The sequence below is a fragment of the Fukomys damarensis genome, unplaced genomic scaffold (genome assembly GCF_012274545.1).
Source record: "Fukomys damarensis isolate Sample0158 unplaced genomic scaffold, DMR_v1.0_HiC HiC_scaffold_19, whole genome shotgun sequence".
NCBI lineage: Eukaryota > Metazoa > Chordata > Mammalia > Rodentia > Bathyergidae > Fukomys > Fukomys damarensis.
Window position 1 is genome coordinate 27,739,785 of NW_022900931.1, and position 17,425 is coordinate 27,757,209.

Here is a 17,425-nt window from a genome sequence, read left to right on the forward strand (position 1 = left end):
GGCTGCAGAACCAGACAGGTTACATCCCCTGTTAATCTTTGGCTTGGGGGAAGAAAGGTGTAGAGAGCACATGTCAATGTATAGGACGCGGGGAACATAATGCCTCCCTAGTAGACTATAATGTCAGTGTGTTCCCAAGAGTGGAGAGTGAAACCCCCCAAGAGTGACTTAGTGTGTGAAACCTGATATGTAATACCCCCAAGAGTGAAGTGTGATATCTAATTGAACAGATCCTATGCCCTGTGATACCCTGTGACATCCTCCCTACAACGCCCTATGACATGTGTAACACTAACATGTGTGAAGTGATAAGCCCCAACCAGTGCCACAGACCCCAAGTTAGAACGGTAGAAAAGAGGAAGTGCAGAAGACCAGCTCATCCCACTCGGTGATCGGTGATCAATCCAGCTCCACAGCAACCTGCCAGAGGGGATCTCTGATGAAACCTTGGTCCAGACATCGGACGCCTGCCCGGAGTGGACCCCCAGATCAATGTGAAGGCAACCGGATCGAACACTGCGAATTAACATGTTTGATGTGTGACATATACATAAAATATATAAAAGTCTAATTGGCAACTACTAATGTCTCAACCTCCAGTTAGTGCACACTCCTTGCTCTCGAAAAAAGGTCGCAAAGCTCCTACCTAGACTTGGGCCCTCCGGGTTTCGTTCCCAACTCCTCCTTGACCAGAGTTTAGTCAGGCCTCTTTGTGATTTGCAATCGACTTCCTCTTCACTTTGCCCTGACTCCAAGTTCCTGCGTCATTTCCCATCTTCCTGGTCCTTTCTGCCCCCCGCCTGTAAATCCAGACTGGCCCCTGTGGAGTTCAGAATTGAATTCATTCTCTTTATTGCAGTAGCTTTGGCTCTTATCACACTGGTCTTGGTTTTTAAAATAAGTATCAGGTGAAGCATTTCTGTTTAACAGTCTCCAAGGCCTGCAGTGAATGAACCTTCAGCCCTAGGCCTTCAGACAGGTTAGAGGGGATCACACCGCACAGATGCAGGTTAGACTTAATATCCACGAGATCACTTGGTCTTCCACACGCTTTTACCTAAATTGTCGTATTTGGTGGCACATATGTTTCGATGGAGTCTCGATTACATAGGAGAACGCAGAACTGGGGAGGTAGTGTCAGGAGGCTCCTTAGGTTTCACACAGTTTTGCTGTGTGCTCTCACCTGGGGCTGGATAGCAATCCCAAGGTTGACAGCGTGGGAAGGCTGCCTCACCTTCACTTAGGAGACAGGAAGGCTGACCTGGAGGGGAACCAGAAGATGTGTCTAAGTTACACAGATGGCCAGTGGCAACGATCAAGTAGTTAACTTCGTACAAACCAAGCTGGTGTTCTCACTATACAGAGGAATGAAGTCACAAACCAAAAGGAGAAAACTGGGATCGTTTTTATTGGAAATGAGGAGAATCTGCAAAGTGGAATTTTCCCATGGCTCTGGGTCCAGAACTTTGGGTAAGTGGAACACGGGAATTGCCCAGCCATTTAGTGGCACCTTTCACAGTGACTCTGAATTTCAAACAAGCATTTGGAACCCAGGCTCTCTAACCCAGTTACATAACATATAGGTTTTAAAGAAAACAGATTTTGAGGAAAAACTTGTTATTTTGCATGTTACATTCCTCAAAACTCAGGAGCTTAGTCAAGAGGGGTTATAACTCCCTTCAGTAAGGAGGGAGCTGCATTCCACACTCCCTGAGGGAGTTCCTTCTTGAGTCTAAGTCCTGTTTCACTGTCTGTTCTTATTTCACTTCTTATAAATATGGCTGATCAACCAGCTCTATCTCAGGCCCTTCCGCTAGCTGGCTGCCTCACTCATAAACTCACTAAATAAACTATTTTCTACAAGGCTAGTTCACAGGTCCTCAAGCCTGCGTGCCCTTGGGAATCATCTAGGGACCTCCTGAATGAACCCCAGGTTAAGCCTCCCTCACAGCGAAATCTGAATCTATAGGGGGAGGCTCAGACATGAGTGTTTTTAAAATCACCAACTGCTTCCAGTCTTGAAAGATAACTGTTTAAAGCAGTGTTTCTCAGGCTTGGACATGCACACGAATCATTCAGGGGTTTTGGTAAAGTGCATGTTCTAGGTTTAGTAGATCTGGGGCCAAATCTAACAGTTTTTTGTTTTTAGTTTATTGGTACATTCTAGGCATACAGTACAGTTACATTCGTTACTGGGCTCTTGTACCTTTACCTGACAGGTCTTGGTTCTCATTTTTTTCCCCTTGTCCCTACAAATCCAGCATTCTTAACAGCCCTGGGGTAGACAGGAGGACTTTGAGAATGACATGGGAGATCATTCAGGGGAACCAAACAGTGAGGGGTACAGATTACCCTGGGTGCATGCGAAAAATGTGGTTAATTAGGTTTCTGTGAGGGCTCAAACAGAAAGACAGCATAGAGAGAAACTACAAAACAGAGCTCAGGGTTATGAGGGCATGAAGAGTTGAGCTGTAAAAACTAGAAACCACACAAATACTATGTGCTTGAGAACACAGAAACTATTCAATATTTACACATGTGTCCTATTTATTTACAAATGCATTTTTAAAGCCTAAATAAAATCAGCCTTCCACTTTGCCTTATTTTGTGCAGTGCTTCTGCAAAGTAGGACTTAGGCCCACTTTAGGTGAAAAATTACAACACAGAAGTTAATGGCCCATCTCTTGGGGTCTGAGAACTTCACTGGACCCCAGAGATGTACTCCAGGTGGCCCCGAAACTACAGACCGTGAGGCTCAGTACTGGCTCTCTTTCATTATTTCCCTGGTTTCTAACAAAATGTTTGGAAGATAGGGAAAAGAAATCTGTCCAATGATGGATGAGGAATATTTGTTACCATTAATTTTACATCTAAATCATACATCTAGAGAATAAGTTGACATGACGTGAGAAGATTACTGCTTTAGGAGAAATCTATAAACCCACCCACCACTAATATTAATTTTTTTAATTATCCAAGAAATATATATATATATATATATATATTTTTTTTTTTTTTTTAAGTCTTCAGAAACTCTTGGATCAGGGAAAAAACAGATTGAGAAATAAGTCATCTTTGGAATGATGAACATTATCCTGCAATATTCATACAGTTCAGGGCTTATAAAATGAACAGAAAATTCCACTTTGTAAACTGTAAACTGTACATAAAAGCTAGAAATACCGCTAGTACACTTTTTTGACAGCCAATCAAATCATGTATACCTTTAAAAATGAGTAATTTTGGGGCCAGGGATTTAGCTCAGTGGTTCTGTCACCTGCCTCGCAAGCACAAAGACCTATTGTCATAGGATAGAATTCTGAATTCATCAGGGTCAGCCCAGTTCTGCTGTGTCCCTGTGGCTTTATAATAGGACAAAGACTTACAGGGTGTCTGCAGGTGCTGTGTGGGTAACTGAAGGCAGGATAAAGCTTGGCCTTTCTCTCTTATTTTATTACCTTAAAACTTTGGACCAGAGAGCCCAGATCTGCAACTTGGCATGTTCATCACTTAAGGAATGTTTGCCTGAAAACTGGTAATACAAGGTTTATTAATCCTCCGTTTACCTATTTCTTCCCCCTTTGAGACAAGCACAGGAGGGTGAGAGCAACTGAGGCGTTTCCAAGACTTGCAGGGAGGGACATTCACTTGCCAGCTTTGACAAGGTCGTGTTCCAGACCCCATGGAGAGGCACCGAGATGCTGCCAGTCGCTGTCCTAACTCTGCAGCCTCCTCAGAAAGGGGAGCCTGGCAGGCAAACCACCCATGAAGGAACTGAGGCTGCCTGTCAGGGAGGAGCAGTGGGAACTGAATGCCCTCTCCAGCCCTGCCTGGGACTTCTATGGAGACCCTCACAGCACCAGTCCTGAGTAAACATCAGACATGGCTGGGCCAGGACCCCTACCCTGCCAGCTGTGCAGATCTTATTCACTTGCACAGCCTGGATCCTTCCCTGAGCTCCTTATTCCCTTATGTAGTTACTACTCAGCATCTCCATTTGAATCCCTGACAGACATCTTCAGCTAACTTTATCTCCACAGCATCTTTGCACTGTTGCCTCCACATGTGACTCTTCGTCTTTCTCATCTCAGCCAAGTGGCAAAACCTCCTCCCTTGTTGCTCATGTGATCTTTGGTTCTTCCCTTTAACCCAAGGACCAGATCAACATTGTCAGAGAATTGTGTAAGCTCACTAATGCAAGGGATGCTAAACTTTTATTCTTGTTGTTAAATAAAAACTTACAGTCTTCACTGAAGACCAACATAAAAAGGCCTGAGCTATTGCGACGGGGAGGAAAATGGGGTTTGGTGTCACTTCTCTGAGAACTGACTTTCAACAGTAACTGTGCTACTCAGCTTTGCATGGCTGTGACCAAATAGGAGATAAACTACTTTTGAGGGGAGCCGGGTGTGGCGGCACATGCCTGTTATTCCAGCACTTGAGAAGCTGGGGCAGGAGGATTGCCGTTTTAAGGCCAACCTGGGATACATAGTGAGACTCTGTCTTAAAAAACATGAGGGAAAACTCATGGTTTCAGAGATTTGAATCTGTGGTCCCTTGGCCCTCTTGCTTTGGGCCTGTGGAAGCATAATACTTCATGGCGGTGAAGACCTCTTCACCTCACAGCAGCTGGGAAGTAAAGAGGAAGGGGAAAGGACTGGAGTCGCAGCTTCTCCCCTGAGGCCACGCGCCCAGTGGCCTCATCTTCCCAACAGTTCCCTCCTCCTAAATGTTCCCACCTCCAGTAGTGCCTTAGGCTGCTGACCAGGCCTCCACACCTGGACCTTGGGGAACTGTAACAATTTAGATCTAAAATATCCTTTAATTTGTGGTGTCCCAGGGATAAGAAGTGACTACTACAGAGGCTAGTACCAGACATGGGGTCACTGCTGGAACTACCTCATCATGTGGTTCAGAAGCCTCTGGAACTGGTTTGTGGAAGGAGTTTGGGAAGGTTTGGAAATGTTGGCCAGAGAAGATTTAGGGTGCTGTGAGCAGAATAAATGGGATGGATGAGAGACTCTGCATATACTGAGAAGACCAGAATGTGGTCAGGACTATGGCAGTGAAGGCAGGTCCAGGAGCTTCAGCTGGGAATGAGGACTCTTGGCAGTTGGACCAGAGGCCATGAATGTCATGTCCTGACAGATTTGTCTGCATTTTGCCCATGTCCTGAGCCTTTGTGGGAGACTGAGATTAGTTCTGTTGTGACCAAATGCTGCTACTGGTCATTTAGAACAGTGCTATTTATATCCTTCTTGTTTATCATTTTGTAAAGCTGAAAGTTTTTTTTCATAGATGGGATTCTGATAGTAAGACTGAGATAGTTATATACCTAAAGTTTAAGTCTCTAGAAGTTCAGGCTGGCTCTGAACTCATTATGTAGCCCAGGCTGGCCTCAAATACTTGGTGATCATCCTGCCTCAGTCTCCCGAGTGCTAGGATGCAATAGCATGCCTAGTTTAGAACTTCAAAGATTTTTAAAGATACATATTGTGTCTAAATTGTGTCTAAATGTCCCCCCAAAGCCTCATGCAGTCATAGGTGGGGCATTTTCAGAGGTGGCTGGATCTAGAGTGTGTGATGCTGGAATTCATTCATGGAACAATGCTAGGCTCAAGGGCCTAGGATTAAGGTTGTCAGAGCTACCTACCCTAAGTAGACTGGATGAAATATGAGAGATAGAAAGAGTTGTAATCATCCCTTGCTTGCTTTGCTGCCTTCTGCCCACCATGAACTGTCTCTCCTCTGCAATGCCACCCTGCCTTGCAGCCAGCCAACTATGAACTGAAACCTTTACAAATGAGAGCCAAATAAACCTGTCCTCCTTTAACTTTGGGTGTTGGGTTTTTTGTCTCAGCTACAAGAAAAGAAACTGAGACAATACACATCTTTAAAATTTGTAGCACCTTGCTTTGTAGATTATCCCATATTTGTTTTACGTAAATATGTCATGTGTGCTTGTGAAGAATGTGGCTTAACTCATTACCGGATGCAGAGTTCTATATATGTATGTCTGAAGTAAGTTAATAAATAATAAAAACTATAAAAAATGAAAATAAAAGTTTCATGAGCGCCATCCCCAATTTACGTGCTGATTCCATCCCCTCTCCTTCTGAACTACTGTGGTTTGAATGTGGTTTATCCTCTCAGAAACTCACGCTGAATTTTATTTCAGTGTTGGACTTTGTGAATTGCTTAAATTGTTGGGCCAGGCATGGTGGCACATGCTTCTAATCCCAAGACTAGGGAAGCTGAGGCAGGAGGACTGCCACAAGTTTGAGGCCAGCCTGGACTAACTAGTGAGTTCAAGCCCAGCCTGAACTGTACAGTGATATAGGGGCAGATTAGAGGAACATAGAACAAACAAACAACAGGAATCTTATAAGACATTGCATGCTTATCTGCAGGTAATGATTGTAGGCTCATCGCTCGCTTATCTGTGTACTATGTACTTGAGAAATGTACTTTACTATGAACATGTTACATACATTTTCTGCATGCTTAAGAAATTCCCACCTGACCTTGTCTCCTTCCCAGAAACAAAGGCTAAAGCCCTGATTGGCCTAGATTATACCAATCAGTGAGACAGTTATTTTTAGAAGCCAGCTTACCCCTGAAGTATGAAGCACTCACGGGGCATCACAAGTGGGACGCCCCCCTCTTGCAGCTCTACTCTGCTGATAAGATAGCTTTTCTTCTGCTTCTTCTGCTTCTACCACACTTTAAATGGACTTTTGCTTTGTACTGTATCAGTTTGACTCCCCCATTTTCTACTAAGAGCCCTACTTCCTTATTTTTCATCAGAGTGAGGACAAGGACGCGGTGAGAGGAAGAGGGTCATTACGGGGGACCCCTAGCCCTCACTTCAGAGACCCACCCAGCCAGATGCAACAGTGAGACCCTGTCTCAAACACCCTCCAAAAAAAAGAATTGCTTAAGTTGTTAAAAATGTTCCCCCAAAGTCTCCCGTGTTTGGAAGGTTACTGCATAGTGGACACCTGTGCTCATCAGTGGAGTTCTCCATGGCTGAGTTCAGAGCTGAATGTGCTGGTAGGAGTGGGGCCTGGTCGGAGGTGGCTGCTAGGGCGTGACCTGGAAGGATGTGTTCTCATCCCCAGCTCCTTCCTTCTTTTTGCTTCTTGCTGCCATGGGTTGGACAGTGTCCCTCTGCCAGGCCCACCATCATGTTGATACAGCTGTCACGGGACCAGAGAGTGGACTGTCATCCTCTCTATGAGCTACAGCAGTCCAAGGTCCTCACCAGAAGTCAAGATGTGAGAACTATGCTCATGAATCTCCAAAACCTTGAGCTAGAAGAAACCTGCCTTCTTTGTAAATCATCCAGTCTCTGTATGCTGTTATGGTGACAGAGATAGACTAAGACATGACCTTACTGGATGCTAGGCTACAGCTCCATCCTCTCCTGTGTGGACGGCTGCAGCTCTAATTCTTGTACTCAGTCACCAAAGTGATGTCTCTATAGTTACATCATGTCCCTCCCTGAAAATTCTCTAATAGGATCTCACTAAAATCAGAATAAAGTTCTAAGTCTCACAAGGGAGGTGTGTTTGAAACCTCCCTGGATCTTAGTCAACTTCTCTCTTCCCTTCCCCTCTCACCACGCTCCAGCCATATGACTTTGCTCTGTTCCTGGACCATCTCATGCTCACTCCTGAGTGTAAGGGTCTTACTGTTTCCTGTTCCTTCTGCTCACTAAGCTCCCCCACAAGACGTCTGCATGGCTGTTGCCTTTCAGTCTTCAGGCATCAACTGCAAAGTCACATCTTCAAGGGTCTTCTCTCAGGCAAAGCTGCCTGCCCAGTCAGGACTTATTAGATCAGATATTAGCTCACTTCCTTACTGTCACGGCTTGTACCTGAATGTCCCCCCAAAGCTTTGTGTGCTCTGAGGTGGGGCTTTTGGCAGTGACTGGATCATGAGTGTGTGGTGCTGATTGGTTTAACATGGTTCTGGGTGTGGATGAAGGATTTACTGAAGAGGGAAGACCCGCCCTTGGTGTAGGTGGCACCAACCAATAGGCATGAAGCCTGGATGGAATAAAAGGGGAAAGATGGAAGGACTGCTGCCTTCTGCCTGCTCTGCCATGGACTGTTTCTAATCTGTGATGCCCTCTGCCACACCACCCTGCCTTGGAGATAGCCAACTGTGGACTGAAACCCCTGCATAGTGTGAGCTAAAACAAATCTTTCCTCCTTTAACTTGTGGTTGCTGGGCATTTTCTCCCATCAACGAGAAAGTAATGAAAACACTTACTTTCTTCACAGGCTCAGTACCTGTCTTTTTCCACTAGGATCCAATTTCATTTGAGGTCAAGGACTACCTTGTTCTCTTCTGTGTCTGTGCCAGATACATGGTCATTGATCATGCAATATTTGTTGTAATAAGAAATCATGTTCTTAAAATACATCTCATGATATGACAACATTCCCCTGATATATGACTAAATGAAAAGATAGAGATATAAAATATTGAGGGAAACCATCAGTTTCTTGTGATCCTGATTGTTAAGAAAAAATATGTATTGGGCCAGGGATTTAGCTTAGTGGCACCCTGCCTACCTCATGCGTGCAAGGCCCTGAGTTCAATCACTGTGATCGAAAGAAAGAAAGAAAGAAAGAAAGAAAGAAAGAAAGGTGTTTTTTGAAAGACAAGAAGAAACACTTCATTTTTATCAAGGGCTCTGTTCTAGTACTAAAGGATTTGTATCTGGAAATGTATTCATCCAGATCAGCATTTCTTTTAGAAAGAAATGCATACATAGGGTGAGTCGGGGGATATACATCCTCCACACAGTGCTCTATACTTATTATTAATATATAACAGATTTAAACACTGCACTTGATCTTAGCCAAAAGGCCGAGAAGCGATTAAAACTCTGAATATTAGAACATTTTTAGTTGATGGGCACTTCTGTTCTTGTTTGTTCTGTTTGCTTTTAATTACGCTTTTGTATGATTCACCATTTGAAGACTCTCCAGGATATGCAGAATCCAAAAAGGTGAAGTCACAGAAGTTGAGAGGAGAGCAACAGTGACCAGGCCAGGAAGGAAGGGAGAGGGAGGACAGGGAGGACTGTGTGCTGGTACCACACTGAGCGTAGGGTAAATACAGTCAGCAGGACGGCTGCACAGCGTACCTGGAAATATAGTTCTCACCACCACAATAAAGAGATAAAAGTTTAAGGTGAGAGCCAGGTGTGGTGATGCACACTTGTAATCTCAGTGCTTGGGAGGCTGAGGCAGAACTGCCAGGAGATTAAGGCCAGCCTGGGATACATAGCAAGACTCAGCCTCAAAAAAAAAAAAGTTTAAGGTGATGACTATACTAATTACCTCAATTAATTGTTTTCAAAATGTACACATGAATCAAAACACTTTGTATACAATAAAATGTACAATTTTATGTGCCAACCAAAAAAGAAAACTTTTAAAAATGTAAAAGATTCACCAGAATGGAAATGAGAAGATTTAAAGTTTAAAGACTAAAAATGGACAAAATCAACAGGGGATAGGCCGAGAATTTGAGAGACACTGAGAATTGTGATTTTGCAAGTACCCAAGTTATTTCTAACACTGCTATGTGCTTCCTGCTTCTACTGCTTGTAAGTTGCAAGCTGCTGTGGTCTGTGCGACATAATTAGAGAGAGACCTTGGCTTCTCCTGGCAGGGGCTCTCCCGTACCGCCCACTGTCATAAGTGATTACATGCCGGACCCTGTCGGAAGGACAGACTCTCTGGGGCAACAAAAAATCCCACGTACATGGTAAACCATCTGCTTTGTCCAGCCACTGAGAAATATAATGTGACCAATGATCCGAGTGGGAAGGGCCTGCCAGGCCAACTGTGCCCAGCCCCATCAGCTTGATGTCTGAAGGTGGAGGGAGATTTGTTTTGGCAGCTGCTCTGCCAGCATCTGACATCTGTCACCAATGGCTCTCTATTATTTTCAGCTCCAAAAAATCATATCTGCCAGTCAAGCAGCTTTTCTGCTGACGGACGTGGAGGGATGCCTTCCGAGCTGAAGTGTTTCTGGGGAACTCCCCTTTCTGGGAGCACATGCGCCCACTAATCCCTTTTCATGCTTCGCCTTTTAGCCTGTCACTTGGCGGGGAAGAGAGCTTTCCCCAGGCCTGAGTTCACTGCTGCTTGGAAGATCAGCAGTAGCGTGAAGGGCTCTCAAGGAAGTCATAAATGCTTGGCGTTTCTGCGGGGGTATCCAGAGGAGCGTACTCCTCCACGCCTGCCTGTTTCTTTGGAAAAATAACCATCGCGTCCACAACGCTGTTAAATAGGATCAACACAGGGCTTAGTAGGTGTGTGTCTGTTTAGGCCGATTCCTGCTGAAATGTCCTCGGACTTAGGCGCTTCACATAGACTCTCACTTAATCCTCCTGCTAATCCAGCAAGGATTTCTCTTTGATAACGGAACAAGCAGAGGCTCACAGCTCACAGCGACCACATGGCAGCCCCGGATTTCACCTAGCTTTCCTGCATGAAGCAAACTCTTCTGCGCGCTCCCTGTCACGGCGATGGTGCACACTGAAGTGTGTGCGGAGACAGCCATGCCCAGGCGGGAGCAAGCACAGCGGGGTCAGCTGAGAAGGGCCAGGCTCACACTGTGGCCACAGCCCAGCCAGATCGCTAAGGAGAAGAAACGACCTCAGGGCCTAGCACCCTGGGCCTCCGGCCCTGACCTCGGAAAGGGTCACCCTGCACAGCTAGTAAGACAGCGGAGGTGCCTATCACAGTCCTTTCTCCGGAGTTGACCGTGACAGGTGAGAACTAAGAGCAGCGAGAGTGACCGCTCTGAAATCACCAGACACCGCGAGACTTCCTGGGAAAGATGAGATTAACTCGCATCTTAAATGCTTGGGACCAGAAGTGTTTGGAGTTTGGAGTTTTCAGACTTATGAATATTTGCATAGAACTCACTGCGAAGCACCGCTAAATCTGAAAATGTGAAATCTGAAATGCTCTGAAATCCAAAACATTTTTAAGTCATTTAAAAATTTTTTATTAGTGCATGTCTGCAGCACATGATTACATTTACTGTGGGGAACTGGTGCAGGTGCACATCTCAGTTCTGGTTTTTCTCCCGCTCTACCCCTGTTGGTATTCTTTTATTTTTACCAGCATTAGGTTTATTTATTTTTGAAGTCTTTATCAAGTTAATTATCATAAGCACAGGTTAGCATCCAAACTAACAAACCAAAAAATTTAAAAAATAATAACAACTATACTGATAATGGTGGCGCATATCTGTAATCCCAGCACTCAGGAGGCAGAGGCAGAAGGATGGCTGTTAGTTCAAGGCCAGTCCGGGCCACACAGTGAGTTCAAGACCAGCCTGAACTACCTAGTGAGACTTATCTTAAAAAAAGAAAAAAAATTATACTGAATAGAGGTACACTTAGATACACTGTCATGCTAAATTATAACTTTTCTCTAATTTTTCCCTACTGTGTTTTTACTATGTACATTATGAGTTCCTCATACATAGGCTGTTCCAAGGATGTAGCTATTGTGAGTTGTGCTGCTATAAACATGGGTGTGCACACATCACTGTGTGTGCTGTCTTTAACTCTTTCAGGAGGATACCTAGGAGGGGAATAGCTGTATCAAATGGAATTCCTAGTTTTAGTGTTTTGAGAAATCGCCATACTGATTTCCACAGTGGTTGCACCAGTTTACAGTCCCAACAACAAAGAAGGAAGCCACCTTCCTCCAGCCTCGCCAGCATTCCTTATGTTTGATTTCTTGGAGGCTGTAGTTCATTCTTCCTGGAGTGAGGTGAAATCTCAGTGTTGTTTTAATTTGCATTTCTCAAATGACCAGTGATGTTGCATATTTTTTCATGTATTTATTTGTCATTTGCATTTCTTTATCTGAGAAGTGTCTGTTCATTTTAGATGCCTATTTTTTAAATTGGGCCTTTAAATTGGGGGGGGGCTGGTGTTTTTTTGAGTTCTTTACATATTCCAGATATAAGTCCTTTGAGGTGTAGCTGACAAAATTTTTCTCATTCTGTGGGCTGTCTCTTCACTCTTTTGGTGATTTTCTTTGCTGTGCAGAAGCTTTTTAATTTGACGTGGTCCCATTTGTTGGTTCTTGATGTTTTTTGAGCAATCAGAGTTCTGCTTAGACAGTCTTTGCCAACACCTTATGTCTGCAAGAGTTCTACCTATTTTGTTTTCAGGTAGGTTGTTTCTGTATTAATTTTAGATCTTTGATCCACTTAGATTAGTGTGTGGTGAGAGATATGGGTCTAGATTCAGTCTTCAGCATATGGACAGCCAGTTTCCCAGCACCACTTGTTAAAGAGGCCATCTTGCCTCCAGTGAAGGTGCTTGGCCCCATTGCTGATAAGGCAGTGGAGTGCACTCACAGTTGTGTCCTGCAGCCTGTGTTCTGCTCCACTGATCCACAAGTCTGAATTTTGTTTTGGCCAACACCATGCTGTTTTTATCACAGTAGCTGTGTAGTGTGCCTTGAAGTCTAGAATCATGATGTCCCCTACCTTGCCCTTGTTGCCCAGAATTGCTTTTGCTATTTTAGGGCTCTTCTAGTTCTATATGAATTTTAGGGTTGGTTTCTCTAGTTCTGTGTGGAATGTTATTGGTATTTTGGTTGGGATTGTGTTAAATCTGTATAATGGATTGGATTTTTGTTTTTCTTTGGCGTGGTGTGGTTGTTGAGACAAGGTCTTACCATGAAGTTTAGACTGGCTTTACACTCACTGTGTAGCCCCAGTGTGCAGCACCACACCGAGCCTGTGTAACAGTTTGGGGAGAATGGCCATTTTGATTATACTGATTCTGCCTATTCAAGTATAGGGATATCTTTCCATTTTCTGATGTCCTCTTCTAACCTCTTTTCCAGAGTACTGTAGTTTTCATTGTAGCGATCTTTTTTTGCCTTGGTTATGTTAATTCCAATGTGCTCCATTCATTTTCCTTGACACTATTGTGAAAGGGATCATTTTCCTAATTTCTCCCTTTCCTCTGACTTTATGATTAATGTACAATAATGCTGTAATTGTATCGTTACACAACTGAATTTGTTTATTAGTTCTAGGAGTCTTTTGGTGGAGTTTTTGGAGTCTTCCATGTAGAGGATCATGTCATCCACAAATAAGGACAATTTGACTTTTTTCTTCCCTGCCCTTACCCCCTTTACCTCTTTCTCTTGTCTCATTGCTCTGGCTCATGTTTTGAGAGCTGGGCTGAAGGAGAGTGGTGACAACAGACACCCTTGTCTTATTGCTGATGTTGGAGGGAAAGCTGTCAGCTTCTCCATTTAGTGTGATGTTGGCCACTGGCCTGTCACAGATGCTGTTGATTGGATTGAGGTAAAGATCTTCTTGTCCTGTTTTTTTCAGCATTTTTACAATGAATGTATGTTGAGAGATCCAAAATTTTTTGAGCATCATTAGGTGGTTAAAAATATATCAGTTTTTGCCAATAACAAATGCCAGCAGGGCTGCGGGGAGAAAGGAACCTTCTTCACTGCTGGTGGGACTGTAGACCGGTGCAACCACTGTGAAAATCAGTGCAGAGATTCCTCAGATAACTGAAACCAGAGGTTCCATTTGACCCAGCTATTCCCTTCTTTCTTGGGGAAAGAATTAAAAGCATCCAACCACAGAGATATATGCACATTCATGTTTACAGCAGCAGTTTGCAATAGCTAATTCTCAGAAACAGCCCAAATGCCCATCAACCAATGAGTGAATAAAGAAGATGTGGTTCTATTTATACAGGGGAATACTACTCTACCATAAAGAAGGATGAGCTTCAGACATTCATAGCTAAGACCATACTCCTAAGTGAAATAAATTGGACACCTGTGTTTAAATACCGAATTCTTTCTATTGTGAGAAACCAAAAGTGGAAATAAGGAATGAAATGTATAATGGATGTTTGGAAATGGGAAGAAAATGTTCAAATGGAAAGGGGAGCAAGGGAGGAGGACACTAGAAATGAAGGGACAAGAAAAAAAGTGAAAATAGAAGGAAAAAATGGAAATAAAACTTTTATACATAGGAGAGGGGCTTTGAGGGGGTAAATGGGATAAAATAATTTTATATATATATATCCGGTTTTGGGGCATTTCAGTTATCAGATTTTCAGACTGGGTACGTGACTTAAACTGATCAAGATGCCCGGAGACTCCGGTACTGCATACAGACCAGGTGCTCTCCTGTTGCTCCCACACAGCTGGCAGTCACCAGAGCAGGCCTTGAACAGGGGTTCAGAACTGGCTTGGAGCCCAGCTGGGCTTTCTGTGATTGACAGGACACACCCAGCAGATGGCAGCTCCCTCAGTAGAATGGGGTTTTTGATGTATTGGTCAGTTCTTCTCCAGTATACTCCACCCCCTTTTTACATCCTTAGGGCAGGGTGGGTAACCACAAAAGCTAATGAAAAGAGGAGGAGACAACAGGGAAGTCCGAGAGGCCAGCCACTCTGGGGGAGGGAGAGGGGAGTCTGGAGCCAGGGAAAGTGCACCGACCTTCAGGGGTCCCTGGCTGACAAGAGCAAATGGAGGTACAGGTTTTCAAAGCCTCAGAAGCTGCAGGGTCGGAGGAAGCAGTCCAGTTTCCCAGACAGAGCCTGGTGAGGCCTGAGACATGGGCAGAGCCAGACTCCAGCCCCACCACAGAGGACTGTAATACTGATCATGCCCAAGGCGGGCTGTAGAGTGAAACCCACATTGCCTTGTTTACAGCAGTGAGTCTGGCCAAGCTCAGAGTAACTCGCACTCACATTATGTTCCCACAACTAAACCTTCAGACTGGAAGGACAATGCTCTAATTACATCTACATATTTTGTCTATCTCGTTTCTAATTTGAAAAATGCTTTGACTTCTCTTTAAAGCCTCACCAGCATTGGTTTCCATGGTAATTTCACATACTGCACATCCATACATGGTTTGCACTTTACCTTGATGGATAAATAATAAAATCCGGTGGAGGAGAGGGGCCAGAAGCAGCACTGGCCATTGCAGTTCACACTTCCTCCAACTCTAAGTTTTTCTTCAACCCTGCATCATGCACTGGGCAGGGGGACAAGAGACTCTCTGCAGGGGTCTCTGGCACCCACAGTGTGCGAGTGGCAGAACATTTTTCATCCAAGAGTAGTACAAAAATCATGGCGAAAGCCACAGTTCAATGTTCACAATTTTCTCTAAAATGTCTCCAAAGACACAGCCTATCTGAGTATGATTTATAGGCCACTATCAGGAAGGTCGTGCAAGCAGTGTGCTGGACCAGGGCAGAAACAAAATCGCACCAGCCGGGTGGCTTACAACTGACTTCCCAGGTTCTGGAGACTGAAAGACTGAGATCGTGGGGCCAGAGAGGAAAATTGGAAGACGAAAGCTGGGATCTGCAGCCTGGGTGGAGGTAAAAGGGGCGAGAGAACGAACATTGGGGGCCCTTTCAGAAGGGTCCAGATCCCACTACAGGGACCCTGCCCTCCTGACCGAATCACTTTCAGGAAGCCCCAGACTGGAAGTAGGAGTTCACTGTGGGAGTGTGGGGGACAGAAGCCCCTCGTGCACAGCCCAGCCAGTTCTCAAGACCCAGTCTACAGGAGCTTCCGATCGACACCAAATAACTTATTGGTCAGCATCTTGAATTTCAGACATGAGATTATACCGCTGAGACCTGTGGCTGTTCCACAGTCATGGTGAAAATCATTGGAGGGACAGGCACCTTCCAGGGCAGCGCGAAGAATCCAGGCACACACACCATCCTCGGGCTCAACTCCACCCTCTAGAAGACCTCTGACTTCCTGCTGCTCACTCTGTCTCACCTTTGCAACACATCCCTTCCAGAGGGGGGCCCTGTGAAGCAAAGTGCTGGCCAAGACAGCCTGGGGCCAGCGCAGGTCACCAAGATCCTGCCCACTGGTGGCTCAGCCTACTGCCTGTTGGCTACACCCATGTTTGAGCTGCACAATTTATTTTTTATTTTTTCGTGTTTTGAGGCAGTGCCTCGCTATGTATCCCAGGCTGGCCTCAAACTCACAGTGATCCTCCTGCCTCACCTTCCCGAGTGCTGGGATCACAGGCTGAGCTGCCCAAGCCAGTTTGTGCGCTGTAGTTCAACCTAAGATTTGCTTTCATTTTAACTTGGTAACAAAGTTTTAAAAGAATGGCCAGTGCCCACATGCTTTAAATGTCTTAGCAGCTACAAACATTAGGAAAAAGAATTTAAGATTGCTTATGTCAGTACACAAAAGTCATTGATCCTGCTGGGTGTGGTGGCACATGTCTAATCCCAGCCCTCGGGAAGCTGAGGCAGAAGGATCACCCTTTATTCGAGGCCAGCCTGTGCTACACAGACAGACCCTGTCACTCACACACACACACACACACACACACACACACACACACACACAAGCCATTGATCCCCTACAGGCCCCACAGGATTGAAATGGAGGTTGGAAAACCACAGTCTCACCTTTGGTCTCTTCTTTCTCACCCTGAACGCTATGCATGGTTTAGCAAACCTGACCTGAAAAATGAGAATAAATCTGTGACTGGCCCAAGAGGAATCAGATCTAAAGGGGAAAAGTTCAGTTTTGGGGGAAATAGTTATGTTTTGCCTATCTGAGTTCATGACCTGAGCACCTACAGGTCACACGCCCTGAGAGAAACCCAAGTAGGACCACAGTGAAGACTAACTAGGGACAAGGTGGAAAGGCAGGGAGAGGAAGCTCAGCTTGGAGGAGTAAATCCACTGCAAACCTCTCCTGCAGCTGGAAGGGAGGCTCTGGTCTTTCTTCTCAGACTTTGTCCTCAACAAAAGTAACACTTAAAACAAAAGGATAAAAAGAAACAAAGTAACAGTAAAAATGACCCTCCATCCCCAGATGATTTTAGTACAGGTGGGGTATCCGGGCCACTGGTGAACTGGGACTCATGCAATCCCAGACCAAAGCACAGGGAGCATTTCCCTCTCACCTTGGACTCCGAGCTGGTTTATCTGCATGCTGCCACTTGTCTGTCATCCATGTCTCTGTTCCTGATTCTCAGTAAACACAGCTGTTCCCCACCCTTGAGGCATGCCTTGCCCTCACAGGGCATAGAATCTGTCATCCACCATCATCCAACCCACCCAGTGTGCTAAAAGCCCGATTTCCAGCTCGAGTCCCAGGGGATGAAATGTAAATAAATAAAATAGCCCTTTTTCTGCCATCTGAGACCCACACTCTGAGCTAATGTGGGCAACCAAGTGACTTTCAGTCCACTTAGCTCAAAATGAGGAACCCGTGCACAGAGCGGGTGAGGGCCACACTGGAGTTTGTGCAGCTTCTCCTAACTCTGATGCACTTAGTTGCTGATTACTAAGTGTACCCTGTCTCTGGGTCCTAAGTTGGCAGTTTTGAGCAGCTGA

The 17,425-nt window shown here is 45.0% G+C and overlaps 1 pseudogene; it reads right to left on the bottom strand.

Annotated features, from left to right (window-relative positions):
- Nucleotides 1-8,739: 8,739 nt before the first annotated feature.
- LOC117287000 lies at nucleotides 8,740-8,892 on the bottom strand (annotated as a pseudogene).
- Between the last annotated feature and the right edge of the window lie 8,533 nt (nucleotides 8,893-17,425).